This window comes from Protopterus annectens, chromosome 12.part0 (assembly GCF_019279795.1).
Source record: "Protopterus annectens isolate FY-2018-M chromosome 12.part0, PAN1.0, whole genome shotgun sequence".
Taxonomy (NCBI): domain Eukaryota; kingdom Metazoa; phylum Chordata; order Ceratodontiformes; family Protopteridae; genus Protopterus; species Protopterus annectens.
The window spans coordinates 1,507,539,265-1,507,552,229 of NC_056746.1; the positions used below are offsets into that span (position 1 = coordinate 1,507,539,265).

At 45.4% G+C, this 12,965-nt stretch overlaps 1 protein-coding gene across 1 annotated transcript in view; it reads left to right on the top strand.

The window, feature by feature from the left end:
- Positions 1-12,965, top strand: part of RHBDF2 (rhomboid 5 homolog 2) — a 1,958,103-nt gene that overhangs the window by 152,795 nt on the left and 1,792,343 nt on the right. The gene's annotated exons all lie outside the window — the stretch shown is intronic.

The following is a 12,965-nucleotide window of genomic DNA, read 5'->3' on the forward strand; positions in this document are numbered from 1 at the left end:
TTCTACTGAACCCTCCCCCTGTGCATAAAGGTTGAAAACCCTTGGGTCCTAGTTCCTCCATCAAAACTGACTGTTGGGGTAGTAGTTCCTTTCCTTCTTGGGCTGCTTGAAGGACCCTGCTAGTCCTGTCTCGCTCCCTCTTCCTCTTCTCCTCAAGCTTCCTCTCTTCTGGGGGATGCTTGTACAAAAAATCATCATTGCCTCTTTCAGCATCCAAACTGTTGAAGGTAATATTATTGTGTCAAGCCTCTTTTTATAGGGAGCTCTTTCCTCCTTATGGTTGTGATTGGGATCCGGGTAAGCAGTCTTATTCTTGTATTCCGTCTCATCCCTGTGAATTTTCCTTTACTTTCTTTTAAAGATAACCGATCCATAGTCTTCTATGTGTCCAATCCATAGTCTTCCATGTGTCAGAAAATTGTGAAAGTCCACTTCAAAATCTGGAAACAAAAGGTCCTTGTTAATTTCTTCGTTGATGCATTGAATTTGTTGTTCAAGGGTCTGTAGTTGTCAAAGGTTGCCGTGGACCATCAACTTCATAAGTTCTATCCCTGTTCTATTAAAAAGCTCCAAAGGCTCAGTGTAATGTAGAGCTTGCATTTAACCCATTCTGGTATTTGTAAATTCATGGCCCTTTAGGGACACACTAATGTTGAATGCAATAATTATGAAAGGAATTGTCCCATTGTAGGGCTCAATGTTTATGTTGTAATTTCACAAAGCTATTCATATTTGCTCTGAGAGTAAGGTCCTTATTAACTGAACTGTTTAACATCAACAGTCTCAAAATCATACCTGTGGGAGAGCCATTGTTTCAGATCAACTGTTTCCCCCAACCCCTTTTGTGGGGTTTGTTCCTCTACCCTTTGTCACTTCTGCCATTGTTTAAATGGCACAAACCTCAGCATAAGTATTATGGTCTTTGGAGCCTTCCGTAGATCTACCATTTGGCAGAATTGGAACTTCTCAATGCTGCACAAACATAATCAGTATGGCCCTTCATCAGTCCCATACCTTCCAAGAGCTCTGGAAGGTCCTGTGGTTCATCTCGATTGCTGGTACCTTCTTTATCTCCAGAAAACAGATCAAGCTGTGATATTCCAAACAGTGCAATACATACTAATCACAGAAATCCTGTACCCATTGTATAGGCTGTTCAACTCTAGTATTCTCTCGCATCCCCCACACACCTACCTAATGTTACCACCTAAAACACTAGACAGTGTTGTTCTGTCAGAAACCTGATCCAAATCCAAACGTCCTGCATTGCTCCCTAAACCTAAGACTTCCTTTTCCCCTCCCTAAAGTCTCAGTTGCTCCATAACCTTAGAGTTCTCCTCCCTGCCCTAAACTTAAACCCCTGATTGCTCGCCAAACCTAAAATCTGCCTCCTTTCCCTGTACCCTAAATTCCAATTGCTTCCTAAACCAGCCTTGGGGCAGGGTTTGGATGAGGTTTGCTACTGTGCATCGGGGGGGGGGGGTACATTAGAGAGAACTATGTCCAGCTGTTTTATATTAACATGTAGTTGTTGGTATGTCCTTGAATCTTTGAATATCCTGGTAATTGTAACTACCTGATATCCTTCGATTCTAATGTTGCAGTATTCTCTACATGAGGGATTCCCTGCCAAGGGTGCCCCGACATCCGGCCAATTTAAAAAAGCTTATAGCTACTATTACTAGTATGTGGGACATCGCATGTATGGCTTAGGCAAACATCGGCCGTAAAGGGATGTCCACATGTACAATCGTCAGAACTTCTGTGTTACCATTCTGAACACCATATTTGTATTTTTGTCTATTTTTGGGCTTTTTTTCTCACCAAAATGTTTTTCTGTATAGGTGCCAATTACATGTTTCTCTAGCCACACATGACCATCAACTGTCACCTCCTCCTCTTCCAGTTCAATCACAGTTACCAAATCTGCTTTAGGCTTCATTGGGCTGAACCTAACCCATGTCTGGGGCTAGTGAGAAGATCAAGGACACATGTGTAGTCATACTGCTGCTAGGGTGTATGCTGCAACTCCTGCCATCCCATGGCCACCTTCTGAGCTCCATAATCACTCTTTGGCAGGTGCATGCATGCTTCTGCACGTGTAACCTCCTAAATGAGCAGTGCACTGCTTGTGTGATTTAGAACTCACCAGGCTATTAACACTACTTATTGTTCTCCCTAGTATGAGCAAGCTATCATTGGCCTCTCATTGCCATACTCCCCTTGCAGCACCTCCAGTGCCTGCACAACTAATCAAACTCAGATCATCTGTGACAGAGTAAGGGCTTTATCCTACTGTGCCACTTCATACCAGTTACATGTTTTGTATACATGTGGTGGGGTTGGTATAATGGTTAAGGTATCTCTCCCACAGGAGGTACAGGGTTTGATCCTTGGCAAGAGGAAATTTGCTAGGCTTAAAATAGACCACAAAGGCAGCTACCCTAGTATTTCCTATGAACCCCTTATTAATTATCGTCCATGGCTTCTCTTCTAGTTGATAAAAGTATGCCGGACCGTGTGTAACATTAAAGGGACTAAAAATATTTTCACTGCTTTTATCCATAAACAAGAGCTTCAGTTACTCTTGTTTGTTTATATTATCTTCTGTTTGTTTAATTTCTACATACCCTTTGCTTCCATAACCGAATCCTTTTTAATCCATACTCTTAAATACTTCATAGGTAGGTACTAGGCTATCTGCCTAAGGGTCTACGTAAGCCTAGCCAGCAAGGTTCCATAGCTTACGCAACCCAAGAAAGTTATTTTTTCCTGTGCTACTGTCCAGCAGAGACAGAAGTGATCCCCGGGCCTATTTCCCATCCACTTATCTAGATTTTTCTTGAAGAATGCTAATGAAGAACTTTGCTTGACATAGATGGGTAGCTTGTTCCAGAGTATAGGAAGTCTCTGGGACAGGAATCTATCCCTCCAGCATGTCCTGTTTATTGTGGTGACAAGGTTTAGGTCCCTAGAGCATGTAGCTCAGAGGGATTGGGATTTCTTTAGGTGTAGCATGTCCAACAGCTCTGGGTTTGACATAGCTTTATATGTTGGGCAGAGATCACCTCTGAGTAAGTGATATGCTACGGAGTAAAGCTGGAGTTTTTTGAGGCAGTCAGTGTAGGGCATTTGTTTGAGGCCAGTAATCCTCTTTGTGAGGTACTTCTGTGGCCTTTTCAGCTGCTGCAGATGTCTTGTGAGGTACATTCCAAAAGGGGCGTTGTACTCTATAATGGGTCTTATGAGTGAGTAGAGGGGAACAATGACCTTTATGTGGATGAGCACCTATTTATGATGAGGTGTGCCACGTAGAAGGACTTCCTGACTACTGTGGTGATGTGATTATCAAAGGAGAGACTATTGTCCACCTGGGTCCTAAGGTCTCTTATCACGCATTCAGTGTTAAGTAGATTGCTGCCTATGTGGTAGTTCATGGGTACAGAGTTTTTACCAAAGGGGATGACGCTGCACTTTTTGGCATTGAGCTTGAGGCCATGGCTCTGACACCAGGCATCTGTCTCTGTGAGGCCCTTCTGTAGGAATATGGGGACTTGATTATGGCTCCTAGTTTGCAGTCATCTGCGAACTTCGTTAGCTAGAGGCCTTCTGTGTTAGCCTGTACTTCAGAGAAGTAGATACCAAACAGGAGCGGTCCCAGCAAGGAACCACTTGTCATTGAGGTCAGATTTGGAGTCTGCAACTTTTACAGTGTGGGTTCTCTCAGTGAGCCAGTTGGCAACCCATCTTGTAACGTAGGGATTTATACCTAGTTTAGTGAGTTTAGCTATAATTCCAGAAAGGGGGATGGTGTCAAAAGCCTTGACAAGGTCAAGATAGGCTGTGTGAACCACCTTACCCTCATCCACGGCTTTGGTGACTGCCTCAAAGAAGTCGATCAGGTTCAGGAGGCATGATCTGCCTTTCACAAACCCGAACTGGGTGGGATCCAGAGTTTGGAGGTTACCAGTGTCTTTGTTTATTTGTCTGAGTTCCATGATGATACATTCCATGGCCTTGCAGACCAGACTCATCAGGCTAATAGGTCGATAGTTCCCGGGATCAGTGGTGGCTCCACCTTTGTGGAGTGGGATAACTGTTGCTGTGTGCCATTGTGGACACAAAAAGCCTGATTTATTGAACGTGGTGCTTAAGTGGGGAGCCAGTTCATTCTGAAGTTTGTGTAAAACACAGCCTGGGATGTTGTCCGGTCCCATGGATGCTGTGTTTTTGGCTTTAGAGAGTGCAGCTTTTACCTGCATAGTGATTACAGGGACTCTGCATTCTTCCTGTATAGATATGGGCCCTTTAGGGGGTGAGAGGGGGGTAAAGTTAGCACTGAACTGATCTGCCAGGATGTTGGCAATATCCGTTGGTTCTGTAATTTTCGTGCCTTTGTGTTGTAACTCGGAGCAGATCTGGGTGTTGCCATCTAGATTCTTGACATAGCTATATAATACTTTGTGGTTGTCCTTGGATTTAGTGGTGATTTTGTTTTCGTAGCTAGCTTTGGAGGATCTTGTACGGGATTTCAACATCTTACTGAGGCTGAGCAAGGAGCTCCTCCACTCATGGGATTTTACTCTCTTTTGCAAGAGTTTCTTCCTTCTGTTGTACAATTTGTTTATGGAAGGGGACCATCAGATTGGCTTCCTTGATGTTCTTCATCCCACATTGCTGCAGTCCTAACACTTGGGTAGTCCGCTGTCCCAGTCGGCCCGAATACCAAAGTATAAGGCTGACGTCGGTCAGGGCGCATTAGTCTGACGTCAGGACGTCAGGGTACAAATGCGCATGACCGACGTCATATCCTCAGTCTTTTGCCGCATGGTCCGATGCAGAAGCAGTTTTGGCGAGTGCAGGTTGGCGTTCTGAAATTTTCTGAAGTCGGAGTTTCAGACTGAATCAAAGTTGGCTAAGTACCCGTTGAATATTTTGTTTTTTCTTGCCTCAGTATTTAACCGGATGTCAGAAAAAGTGAATAATTGTATTTCTTGTGGGAAGCAGATACCTCATAGGGATTACCATACCTTGTGTATACCTTGCTTAGGGCCCGAGCACGGCGTTGTTGGATGTCGCTCTTGTGCTAGATTTAACAAACGCACTATTAAGAGAAGGCTAGACTGTGCCAGGTTAGTTTTTGGGAAGCGTTGTAATTATAAAATGCCGTTGGATGCTCCGCTTCCGGCAAAAAAGCGCAAGGACAAAGCAGCAAAGCCTAGGTTGGAAGAACCGTCTGTCCCAGACGCCGGTTCTTTAGAGGGCTCGGTGGAGCCGGAGGTTCTGCCAGAAGTCTCTTTGCAGTCTCAGGGAGAGACTTTACTGTTACAGGATGTTTCCTCTCAGGAGGTAGGCCAGGCTGAGGGGCTTCTCAGGTAGCTGTTCTCCCTCCCTTCCTAAGGTGGTTAGGCCCTCCCTTCTGTTTCCAAGGCTTCTTCGAGAGGCAGGCCAGGTTTAACTTCAGTGGGGGTTTCTCCTAGTTCTTCAGGGTCTCTGCCTAAGAAACATATGCTTAAAATGGCAGAAGATTTGTTTACTATGATTAGAGGTTCTATGCCCCCTCCTGATAAGAGGCCTAGGGTGGAACCTGAGCTTGAGAGTTTTGAGCAGTGTTCGAGGCTTCTGAGTCTTCGGCTGAAGACTTGCAGGAGTATCCTCCTTATTCTGATTCTGATGTAGATGATTCTACTCCTTCGCTTCTCCTCCTGAGGATTTTTCTTTTCAGAGACTCTTCATTCCATGAGGGAGCATTTTAAATGGGAAGGTCAAGATTTTTCTGATTCCAGGAAAAGGCTAAGGAATTTTTGTTTTACCCCAGCACAGGCCTTTGGCTATACCTCCTGTTCTGGATGTGGTGGAAGATGTTTTGCAGAGGCTTCCCTGAAACCTGATTCTTTGCCTCCTGCCCCAGTTAAACCCGGATAGGTATTATAGGGTGCCTGAAGCTCATAAGTATCTTTTAAGAGTCCTAGGGCAGACCCAGAAACCGTTTCTCAGGGGCCTAAAGGTGTTAAGGCTTCTGTTGTTAAAATCCTGTTCCTCCTGATAAAGAGGCAAGGGCGTTGGATAGATGGGGAAAGAAGGTGTATACTTCTTCCACTTTAGCCATGAGGGCTTTGAATTGCCAGTTCCACATGTTAAAATACCAAAATTATCTCCTTTCACAATTGAAGTCTAAGGTGGATGCTCTGGCGGAAGGTATTGAGTGTAAAGAGTTGCAGGATTTAGTTCATGTTTCTGAACAGGTGGGTAAGCATTCTTTGCAATGTGGTTTTGATGCTGTACAGGCCTCTGAGGGTGGCTGCCACTGGTTCTGTTCTTCGCAGGCACGCCTGGTTGAGGGATCAGAATTTGGCTGAGCATGTTAAGACAAGGATTTTAGATGCTCCGTTACAATCTGATGTGTTTGTTGGTTTCGCCTGTGGAAGCAGTTTTAAAGAAAATGGAGGACAAGGCTAAGTCTATGCAGACTGTTAAAGATTTTTGCAGGTTCAGCCTCCAGTTTAGTAGAAACTGGCCTACTAAGGGGTGGACATATCCTTCTTATGATTCCCAGTCTAGGGGTAGGTCTAGGCGTGGCAGGGCAGAGCTCAAGGTTCTTTAGGCCTAGAACAGGGAGTTCACCTGCTCAGTCTTCTGGTGAGGGCAGGGGTCAGTCCTTTCGTAAACAGACCCAATGACCTGCCTTTTCAGCTGCCAGAGCCTTCGTCTGGCAGCACCTTTGGGAGGAAGGTTGGCACTTTTCAAAGAAAATTGGAGTTTAATTACCCAAGACAGATGGGTATTGGATATCATTCACCACGGTTACAGGTTTTATTTCCATACCTTGCCTCCTTTCAAAGGCATGCCAGACATTCCTCCTCTACAAAGGAAAGAGACTCACAAGCAAATTTCTCTGTTACTCCAAATAGGGGCCATTCAGCCGGTTCCTGTGCCAGAAAGGGGCCTAGGATTTTATTCTCGCCTGTTCCTAGTACCAAAGAAGGGGAACACGTGGAGACCAATTTTGGATTTGTCTATCCTCAACACTTATCTGGGCATTCCCAAGTTCAAGATGTTGACGTTGCAACAGCTTTTACCTCTGCTGGGAAAAGATCATTGGATGGTAACTTTAGATCTCAAGGAGGCTTACCTTCATGTGCCTATCAGACTAAGTTGCAGGAAGTATCTGCGTTTTCGAGCTGGGAATTCTCATTATCAGTTCTCTGCATTGCCCTTTGGCTTATCTACTGCGCCCAGAGTATTCCCAAAATTTCTGGCTCCAGTGATAGCTTACTTCAGGATAAAAGGCATACAAATCTATCCTTACTTGGACGACTGCCTGATTCTGGCTCAAGAAAAGGAAGACCTTTTTCAACATTTGGAATATGTGATAGCAGTGCTAAGATGCCTGGGGTATTCTGTGAACGAAATAAAGTCCAGTCTAGTACCCTCTCAAGACATGTGCTTTCTGGGTGTGAGACTGAATACAGCAGCCCAGATGGCCTTTTTAACCCCGGACAAACAAAAGAATCTGTCTCTTTACTTCCATCAACTATCTCTTCAGTCCGGGCTGACTGCAAGGACAGTCCTTCAAGCCTTAGGGTTCATGGCATCTTGTATTCTGGTGCTTCCCAATGCCAAACTGCATATGAGGAAGCTGCAATGGTATCTCAAAATGTATGGACACAGCACTGCCAGGATTTGGACACTGTCATTCAAATAATACCTTGCATTCAAAGGAATTTTTGTGGTGGGCTCAGGAATGTCACCTAAACAAGGGACTCTCTGTGACCCGCCAGAGGCGAGTCAAATTCTTCGACAGATGCCTCAGACATAGCTTGGGAGCTCATCTGAATGGAAAGTGAATACAAGACAAGTGGCCTGCCAGACTACAGCATCTACATATCAACATGAAGGAGATGTTAGCAGTCCAGTTTGCATTAATGGCTTTCAAGGAGTTACTTCTTCCAGGGCAGGTGTTGATTCTAACAGACAGCACAACTGTCATGTGGTACATCAACAAACAAGGGGAACTCATTCTTATCCTCTATGCAGGCAAGCAATGATTTTGTGGGAGACTGCGCTCAGCTTGCAACTAAATCTTCAGGCAAGGTTTCTGCCGAGCACAGAACTCCTTAGCAGATGTGTTAAGCAGGCAAATCATGGATCCCCAGTGGAAACTGGATCTTCATGTATTTCGAAATTGACAGTGTCATGGGGAACTCCCGACATAGATCTGTTCGCTTCTCCACTAAACCACCAGCTGCCAAAGTTTTGCACGAAAAGGTTTCATCACACAGCTTGGAAAGTGGATGCTCTTTCTTTCAGTTGGAAAAATCTTCATGTGTATGCCTTTCCACCTCTGCCTCTCTTCCCAAAGGTACTCCTAAAGGTCAGACAAGACAAGCCAAGGATGATTTTAATAGCTCCAGATTGGCCTCGCAACACTGGTACCCATTACTGAGGAGTCTGGTAAGGAAGCCTCCATGGCCTTTACCTTTGATTCCGCACCTATTGTCTCAGAGGGACGGTCATCTACTCAATGTCAAGCTTCACTCTCTTCATCTAACAGCCTGGCATATTCTGTTTTGAAACACAGCAGGTCTCAGCTTCCTCAACAAGTTTTGAATGTGATTATGGAAGCCAGAAGACCTAGTACAAGGGAAGTGTACGAGAAAAATGGAAGAGATTTTTATTTTGGAGTGCAGCAAAGGATTTGGAGGTTTCTGAGCCTAATTTGAGTGTGGCTCTTCAGTATCTTACTGAGTTATTGGACAAAGGTTTGTCTTTCTCTTCCATTAAGATTCATGCTGCAGCGATTTCAGCTCACTATGATTGTGACCCACCATTGTTTTCTCATCCTTTGTTCAAGCAATTTCTTAGAGGGGCAAAGAATATAAGACCCCCGAGAGCTCCTACTCCTGCTTGGGACCTCAATTTTGTGTTGGAGAAACTTACTCTACAACCTTTTGAGCCTCGGCTACTGCTGAATTGAAATACTTGTCATGGAAGACTGCTTTTGTTGGCCATTACTTCTGCAAGAAGGGTTTCTGAATTGCAGGCCCTTATGGCAGTTGAGCCTTTTGATTTTCCATAAGGATAGGGTATCATTACGTACTAATCCTTCCTTTATGCCTAAGGTGGTCTCTAGTGTGGCTTTAAACCAAACTATTCATTTGCCCACTTTTTATTCAGATCCCCAAAATAAGGGAAAAGATTTTGCACACTTTAGATGTACACAGGCAGTTGCGTTATTATTTAAGCAGGACTAAGGATTTTAGACAGTCTCAGCAGTTGTTTGTTTCTTTTGCTTTATGCCTCAGGGCAAGCCTGTGTCAAAATAAACTATTTCTAAGTGGATTGGTTTTGCATTGCATTTTGTTATTCCCATCATGGCAAGGAGATTCCAGCTGGGATTAGGCCTCATTCCACTGGGCTACTGCCACTTCAACAGCATTTCTAAGGGGTGGCAACTAAGGATATTTTGGAGGCAGCTACTTGGAGTTCAGTGCATACTTTCTCTAAGCATTACCACCTTCCTCTCTACTTTAAATCTAGGGCTGGTTTTGCCACGGCTATTTTGCAGGGCATGTTGACAGCTCCAGCTTCTTTATGATTTGCCAGCCTCCCTTACCTCAGCTTTGGGATTCTACCCAAGTGTTAGGACTGCAGCAATGTGGGATGAAGAACATAGTACAGTTTTGTACCTACCATAAATGTAGATGTTCAAGATCCACATTGCTGCAGTCCAATTTACTCCCTCCTTCCCCTCTGTGTTTAGGGGTGGTTGTGTGGGTGGGGTTGTACTTTTGTAAATTGTACATATTGTATATATATTTGGTACAGGAGTGTTTGGTGTTTTTGGTTTTGGCCTTATCTTTTAGGGTCTTCTGACATCTGGGGCAAGAAAAGACTTGAGATATGACGTCGGGTCATGCGCATTTGTACCCTGACGTCCTGACGTCAGACTAATGCGCCCTGACCGACGTCAGCCTTATACTTTGGTATTCGGGCCGACTGGGACAGCGGACTACCCAAGTGTTAGGACTGCAGCAATGTGGATCTTCGAACATCTACATTTATGGTGGGTACAAAACTGTACTTTTTGAGGATAGCGTCTTGGTTCTGTTTGGGATAGCAACGTCCATGCACTCATGTAAGTGCTTATAGAGTGCATTTGTGTAGGATTCAGCAGATGTAACTGTATTGTCCAGCTGCATGGGTGTCATGAAGTTCACCACTTCTGTCTTAAGAAGCATGAAGTTGGCTTTGGAGAAAATTTTTTCTGTGGTTTCTTTAATGTGGGGTGGGGGTGGGATGTGGATATCAAGGGTGATAAGCTTATGGTCGGATCGGACCAATGAGGAATTGACTTCAGGTGTGGAACACTGGTCACTCATGTTGGTAATGACTAGGTCTAGGGATATTGTCGCCCCTGGTGGGGGTGTGGAAAAGTTGATCTAGGGCATTGGAGTTTATGAATTCCAGAAAGCGTTGAGCTAAGGAGTTGGTACACGAGTAGTTTTCCCAGTTAATGGTGGGGTAGTTGAAGTCGCCTATTAGGGTGTTTGGTTGAACCCAAATATTTTCCAGTACATCAAGAAAAGAGGAGTGGGAATCCTAGGGCATGGTGGGGGATCTGTAGCAAGCTACAATTTGGATTGCAGTTTTGCCCAGAGTTAGTTGCACTTTGATAACCTCAGATGCATTATGCTGAGCAACTAGCCTGGAGGTGTGGATATCCTTAATGAATATGGACACACCTCTGCCTTTGGTGTTTCAGTCCAGGTTACATGGTCGAAAAGTGTGGTATGAGTTATAGCCTGGTAGTGCAGTGGTGCTCTCTGGAGCCTTGAACCAGGTCTCAGTCACTGCACAGATATTGATGTTCTCCATTTTAAGGAGTGCCTCGAGTGAGTGCATTTTGAGATTTAGACTTCTAGCACTGAGTAGCATTACCCTCAGTTTTTGCTTGCCTTTTCCTGTTATGGTGGTGAATTTATTTGAACCCTGCCTAAAAAAGGCACTGTAGGCGCAGCAAGAGCCTTAGCCAGTATCCAGAATCCCAGGGGCAACAGGTGCAGGCCATCTGTGGCAAAGCATCGTGGTCTGTCGGCCATGTCATCCCAAGCAGACAGATACTGGATCCCCCTAGAATGACACCAGAAGCTTAGCCAATTGTTGAAGTCAGTCATTTTGTCCTTGTACTGTGGTGTCATTCTGGGCGATGGCAGAATGCTACTCAGGGCTAGGGTCATATCTGCCTGGATTACAAGATCTGAGAGCTCTTCCATGTCTCTCTTCATGTAGTCCAGGGAGGTACGTCTCGGGCCATTCACACTAACATGGACAATGACAGAGTCATATTTATACTTGTCGAGTGACCTGAGTGCGTGGGTTATGTGGCAGATCCTGGCACCCGACAGGCAGCTGACAGTAACCTTCTCCTTGTTTAGCCTGGTTTGTGGGACATCAGTTTACCTGACTTTAGTCACCTATGACTAGTGTGTTGGGTACTTTGATGTAATGTGATCCTATCTCGCCTACATTCTCTATAGATGGGTTCGGAGCCGATCCTCTGCTCCGACTCTGCACGCTATACAATAGAACGAAGTCTCTTATTGGCCGAGTTACCTCATATCCCAGGATGCACCACTACTACTTCCCCAGATCTCGTTTGCCGCTTCTACAGCATAGACGTGGTCTCGGACTTGGCTGAGCTAAGTGCCTCTTAGTAATTATTTTTCTGTCAGAAATCTCGCTAAAACTTAACCAAAAGCTGTTTTAACAGCTACTTATTGTTGTGTGATTGTGTATTTTAAAATTTTGTGGTAAAATTGTATTTCTTTTTTTAAGGTAAAGGATCCCGTTTAAGTTAGAGGGGCCTTGCCCTAGCCCACGCGCCTTACTTGGAGCTGTTTAACAGCTACTTATTGTGTGACTGTGTAGTTCAAATTTTGAGGTAAAATTGTATTATTTTTTGGTGGCAAGTGATCCCGATTAAGTTAGAGGGACCTTGCCCTAGCCTACGTGTTTAGTTTTTTCTCTTTAAAGTTCAGTTGAAGTAGATAGCCATGTCGAAGGAACATAGGCCATCAGGATTTAAAAAATGTTCAAAATGCAATTATAAAATGTCCATTACGGACGACCATTCTTTGTGTAAACTGTTTGGGGCCGAAGCACCTCCAGGAATCCAGTAGCGTTTGCCACGCTTTTTCCTCTCATGTGCTCCAAGAGAGGAAAAATAAGTTGATTTTGAAAGGGCTTATTACCCCTTCCTTTGAGGAAGCCCTATCTTCTTCTTCTTCCCCGTCGAGGAAGAAAAATCTTCGCCGCGACCAGCCCGCCGGATCCGCAGCACAAAGTCAAGGCAGGCCTCCGCCGCTCCACGGACTTCGGAGCCGAGGGTGGAACGGTCTGCCTCGATGTCTCCAGCCTCACTCCTCTGCCTTTCGAGCCGATAGCTCGGGCGCCGAGAGGCGAGTTATCTCCATCGGCTCCACTGCCTTCGGAGCCGATGAAGGTTGCCCGCTCAGACTCTTCCCCTTCGGTGCCAAAGTCCACATCGGCTCTGAGGGAAATTGCAGTGGTAGTGGAATCTCCCTTGGCGCTGATACTTCTCGAAACCATACGGAGCCGGTCCCCAGTCTTTCGGAGCCGCAGAGAAGTCTACTCGACCCGGCCGGTCTCTTCTCGGTCGCCGAGGATGTCTGATTCGGATGTGGACAGGGTGCTTCAAAGGCTTTTTTCAGTCTCCGGTCTTTCAAAAGTTGGTCTCGGCTCCAGCCCAGTCGGCTCCGGAGCCGGTTTCCCACCCTGCCATCTCAGTTCCTCCTCCAACAGCTTCGGCGCCGTTGGAGTCGGTGTTGGTGGAGCTGGTGGAGGTTGTCTGGTCGGTTCCGACCCTAACTCCAACCCCGCCCTTCGGGTCGGTGTTCTGTACGCGGACCTCCTCTGTCTGTCTGGGGACACTCGACTGATCC